The sequence below is a fragment of the Triticum dicoccoides genome, chromosome 2B, assembly GCF_002162155.2.
Source record: "Triticum dicoccoides isolate Atlit2015 ecotype Zavitan chromosome 2B, WEW_v2.0, whole genome shotgun sequence".
Lineage (NCBI taxonomy): Eukaryota > Viridiplantae > Streptophyta > Magnoliopsida > Poales > Poaceae > Triticum > Triticum dicoccoides.
In genome coordinates, this window is record NC_041383.1 from 536,805,188 (window position 1) to 536,811,268 (window position 6,081).

The 6,081-nt window shown below is 44.3% G+C and overlaps 1 pseudogene; it reads left to right on the plus strand.

Moving 5' to 3' along the window:
- The window catches only part of LOC119360986, a 34,483-nt pseudogene extending 28,990 nt beyond the window's left edge, over positions 1–5,493 (plus strand).
- Positions 5,494–6,081: the final 588 nt, after the last annotated feature.

The following is a 6,081-nucleotide window of genomic DNA, read 5'->3' on the forward strand; positions in this document are numbered from 1 at the left end:
GTCGCCCCGCGCCTAGCCGCCGCCCCGCCGGAGCCCGCGCCGACGAGGTAGCCCCGCGCCACGCCGCCCCTCGCCCGGTTCGGTTTTCTAATAAACCGTTCCGGTTTATTTTTCGATGTTTCGGTTTTTTTCAAAAAACCCTAGATCGGTTTTTTTTTTGTTTTGTTGTTTAGCGAGCGTTCGCCGGACCGTTCATCTTAACAAACGTGATCACCGGTTATCCCCGGTTAACGAACGTCCGTTCGTTTAACCGTTTGTCGTTTTTCTTTTAATCGGATTTATTCCGCTATTTTTCTGATCGCGATTTCAGATCCGATCTTCGTTCTAGTTTATCTTCTCGCTCATTTATCGAAATCAGGTGATTCAAGCGCCTGGAGTTTCGTTTCGAAACCGCCGTTCCGACTAATCAACTTAAACAAAGTTTTGCTGCTGTAAAATTTGACCTAGTTTCAATTTGCTAGAACCGAGCTGTTTTCTTTTCGCCGTTTGACCTTTGTTGCTTTATTTGATTTGATTCTTTTGCCACCAGGGTTCTTAAGTTGAACTTTCTGGTTAGATCTTTTATTAGAGATTTACCTGTGCATTAGATGAGTACTTATTGTATGCTTGTTGTCTGTCTGCGATAGATCACCCGGAGTGCGCCGCTTGTTACTTCGAATCTCTAGGTTTCGCGGATCATCAGCAAGGCAAGTAACACTTGATCATATCTTTTCTACTACCCAGTTTTTATGCATTAGATCAATCCTCAAACATTGCATGATTAGGATCTAATTAAATTGTGGGATGGGAAGTAGATGAGGTAGTGCCTATTACCTGTATTACTTATGAAACCTTTGGGAGTTACTTCTGCGTTTGCTTATTATGCCATGCTATGCTAGTAGACGTGGATTGTGTGAGTGAATATCCATGACAGATGTGAGATTGTTAATTAATGGTTTATCTAAGGTGGCAACTTAAATACACAGCTGGGTGGATTGAGGCACCTGGGGTATCCAGTGATTGCCTGTTTTTTTTTTTGGAAATCCCGGGGTTACTGTGTGATTTTCCTATGGACCGCCACCCAGGCTCAAAGGGATCATAAGATAATTCATGCTAGTAACTTCCGTGTGCAGCCACAAGCCATTATGGGCTCTGGCATAGTTGACTAAGTCGTGCGAACTCTTATAGTGGTAGACTAGCAGATGTAGGGGATGTAGGTGTACCGGTCTACCCGTCGTAAGGTGCTAGCGCTTCTGAAAGACTATGTCTCGGTCATCCGTTTCTCAAACACCATGTAGTGCGAGAAACCAAACGGAGGCGATCGAGTCTTGTGGGGAAAAGTGCGCAAACCTCTGCAGAGTGTACAAACTAATCATGATTAGCCGTGTCCCCGGTTATGGACATCTTGAGTATCTAGTACTTGAATATCATGTGAATCTCAACATGTTACTCTAAATCTAATATTGTTGGGTTTCTTAATGATTACTTTTAATTGGGATTGAGGATGCTGTCAACCATTCTCAATGTTTAACAACCACCATGATAGTTAAATAAATTTATTCCTTTGCAGTAGGGAAAAATTGGCTTTTCGCAAAAACTGTAACCATAGAGCTTTACCACCAGCCACATATGCATGTAGTATAGCCTATCTCCATTGTTATTCTCTATGTGTTACATTGCCAGCATATTCCATGTGCTGACCCGTTTTCGGGCTGCAACGTTTCATGTTGCAGACTTTTCAGACGACGAGTAAGGTGCTTTTAGGTCGTGGTTCTATACTCAGTGATGCCGTTGGAGTTGATGGACTCATTTATCTTCCAAGTCTTCCACTGTTATCGTTATTAGATGGCCTTAAGCCATGATTATTGTAATAAGTCCTCTTTTGGGACATCGATGTAATAAGTGTGTGATTGCTACTCTATTATAAATCCTTTGAAGTACTGTGTGGTGTCAGCATTACTGATCCAGGGATGACACCTGAGCACAGAGACTTGACCATCTGAGGTCGGGTCGCTATATAGCTTGATATTCCAACGATGGGCTTCCTCAAATGCCCTAGGTCTTCATGAGCAAGCAAGTTGGATGCACACCCACTTAGTTTTTAGTTTGAGCTTTCATACACTTATAGCTCTAGTGCATCCGTTGCATGGCAATTCCTACTCCTCGCATTGACATCAATTGATGGGCATCTCCATAGCCCGTTGATTAGCCGCGTAGATGTGAGACTTTCTCTTTTTTTGTCTTCTCCACATAACCTCCACCATCATATTCTATTCCACCCATAGTGATATATCCATGGCTCACGCTCATGTATTGCGTGAAGGTTGAAAAAGATTGAGAATACTAAAGTATGAAACAATTGCTTGGCTGACATCGGGATAGGCATGAGGGGTACCTTGTGTTAAGAAAAGGGAGCATACAAGACTATATGATTTTGTAGGGATAACGTTCTGAAGCATTGATATTTTGAAAGACATGATTGTTTGTTGCGATGCCCTAAGTATTATTGTTTTTATGTCAAATTATAGACTATTGCTTTGAATCACTCGTGTCTTAATATTCATGCCATGATTACACATATGATCAAGATTATGCTAGGTAGCATTCCACATCAAAAATTATCTTTTTATCATTTACCTACTCGAGGACGAGCAGGAATTAAGCATGGGGATGCTGATACGTCTCCGTCGTATCTATAATTTTTTATTGTTTCATGCCAATATTATTCAACTTCCATATACTTTTGGCAACTCTTTATATTATTATTGGGACTAACATATTGATCCAGTGCCCAATACCAGTTCCTCTTTGTTGCATGTTTTATGTTTCGCAGAAACCCAATATCAAACGGAGTCCAAACGGGATAAAAATGGACGGAGAATTATTTTGGAATATTTATGATTTTTGGGAGGAAGAATCAACGCGAGACGGTGCCCGAGGGGGCCACGAGACAGGGGGGCGCGCCCCAGGGAGGCAGGCGCACCCTGGACTCTCCTGGGCACTCCGTAAGGCGGTTGACGCACTTCTTTTGCCGCAAGAAAGCTAATTTTATGAGAAAGATCTGGGCGAATGATTCACCCCAACCGGAGTTACGGATCTCCGGATATAAAAGAAACGGTGAAGGGGCAGAATGTGAGAGCGCAGAAACAGAGAGAGACAGAGAGACATATCCAATCTCGGAGGTGCTCTCGCCCCTCCCACGCCATGGGAGCCGAGGACCAGAGGGGAAACCCTTATCCCATCTAAGGAGAAGGTCAAGGAAGAAGAAGAAGAAGGGTTCTCTCTCCCCCTTGCTTTCGGTGGCGCCGGAACACAGCGGGGGGCCATCATCATCACCGCGATCTTCACCAACACCGCCATCATCTTCACCAACATCTCCATCACCTTCCCCCATCTATATTCAGCGGTCCACTCTCCCGCAACCCGCTGTACTCTTTACTTGAACATGGTGCTTTATGCTTCATATTATTATCCAATGATGTGTTGCCATCCTATGATGTCTGAGTTGATTTTCTTTGTCCTACCAGTGATTGATGAATTGCTATGATTGGTTTGAATTGCATGTTTTATTATTGGTGCTGTCCTATTGTGCCCTCCGTGTCGCGCAAGCGTGAGGGATTCCCGTTGTAGGGTTTGCAATATGTTCATGATTTGCTTATGGTGGGTGGCGTGAGTGACAAAAGCACAGATCCGAGTAAGTAGGTTGTTTGCGTATGGGATAAAGGGGACTTTATACTTTAATAATATGGTTGGGTTTTACCTTAATGATGTTTAGTAGTTGCGGATGCTTGCTAGAGTTTCAATCATAAGTGCATATGATCCAAGAAGAGAAAGTATGTTAGCTTATGCCTCTCTCTCAAATAGAATTGCAATAGTGATTATCGGTCTAGTAAATAGTCAATTGCTTAGGGACAATTTCACAACTCCTACCACCACTTTTCCACAGTCGCTCTACTTACTTTATTGCATCTTTATCTAAACAGCCTCTACTTTTTATTTACGCATTCTTTATATTCTTGCAAACCTATCCTATCACACCGACAAAGTACTTCTAGTTTCATACTTGTTCTAGGTAAAGCGAACACTAAGCGTGCGTAGAGTCGTATCAGTGGCAGATATGACTTGAGAGAATATTTATTCTACCTTTAGCTCTTTGTTGGGTTCGACACTCTTACTTATCGAATGAGGCTACATTGATCCCGTATACTTGCGGGTTATTATGATGGTGTTTGACTGATACTCTGGAAGTTGGTCCATAAACTAGAGTAACAAGGAATTTAACTTTTGTTTGAGTGTTGACTATGGTCAAGGAAAGAAGGAACTACAAGTTGCAGGTGGAGTCACATGGAGTCTTTGGAGTAGCAGCGATACTCATGGGATAAACTCAAGTTCAATGTACATGGAAGTTTGACGCATGGACGAATCCAAGGTGGTGGAGAATATTCGCCAAGGTGGAGTTTGTTGGAGTTGTGTTGAATATTGTGTAAAGGTTGGTTACAGTTGGACTATGAGTTATATTGTGTTTACATAGGATGTGGAGTCGTGTCCTAGTTGGACACTTGTATCCTGGGTAGACACACGATGTAACCTATGCCAACATAATAGCACAGGCGCGCAAGGGGGAGCCGGCGGCGTGTGCCAGCGCCCGGACGGCCAGTGTGCGGTATTGTGATGGTGTCACGGGGAGGAGCGCCCGTAGTCAGGCCCCGGGGATGTAGCCATACCAGTGGATCTCGTTAACAAATCTCAGTGTCGTGTTCGTGTGATTGCTTGGTCGTTGGATGATCAACGATATGCCTCGAATTTTATTCTAACATGTTCGACAACATCGACCACCTCTTCGACCTCGACAAGGGCAGCTTCTACGCCGTCATGGACTGCTTCTGTGAGAAGACGTGGAGCCACACGCCGCAGTACAAGATCGGCTACTGCCAGCAGTGCCCGGACAGGGTGGCGTGGCCGGAGCGCGAGCTCGGTGTGCTGCCGCCGCCGCTCTCCTTCAACGCCGGCATGTTCGTGCACGAGCCCAGCCTCGCCACTGCCAAGGCCCTCCTCGACAAGCTCGTCGTCACTGATCCCACCCCCTTCGCCGAGCAGGACTTCCTCAACATGTTCTTCAGGGACGTGAAGCGCATCCCCCCGGTGTACAACCTGGAGCTCGTCATGCTCTGGAGGCACCCCGAGAACGTCGAGCTCGAGAAGGTAAGGTCGTGCACTACTGCGCTGCAGTACGTCCTTTGTCATCGATTTTCTCACAGATGAATCTTAATTATGAATTCATGATCGATGTTTCTATGCCATGCATGAATGATGCCGGGTTCGAAGCCGTGGAGGTACACCTGCGAGGAGACCAACATGGACAGGGAGGACATCAAGATGCTCATGAAGAAATGATGGGACATCTACAACGACGAGAGCCTGGACTACAAGGCTGGCGACGAGACCACCAACCTGCTACGTCGAGCTCTTGAGGCCGGTGCCGTGAAGTACTTCCCGGCGCCATCGGCCGCGTAGGCTCGCTGCATGCCGGCGTTTGCCCGGCTGGGTCGTCGCAGAATGATTTTCTGTAAAGAACGATACTCTGGATAAGGATCGATCTACACGTTTTTTGGTATTGCAGATCAATCTAATATGTGTTTCTTTTTGGATAACGCTAACGCCCACATGTGTGGTGGAAGTCAAACATGTCCACACGTCCTATAGCACACAGACTACGCCATGTCACTGCATGCATGCATGTGGAAATCTTTTTGAATTTTCTGTTTTTAAAATGTTTTATCTCTTAAATGAAAAATTCGATTGAAGATCCATTTTCACCATTAAATCCCTCGTGCGAGATCTTCGAAACTAGATCTCATATCAATATATTTCGACGAAATTATTTTTTGGTTAAAAGTTGCCGTGTCTGTTGCACATGAATTGTCATGATGTTTACACTGAAGTTGTCATGATATGTTTCAGCTATTTTCTTCTACATTTAATAATAAATTTTGACATATTATAAAACGAGAAATTAAGAAATTAGATTTGCCATGCCTCATAAATTAAAATTGCCATGATACATGCACTTAAAATTGCCATGGTTCATACAAAAAAATATTT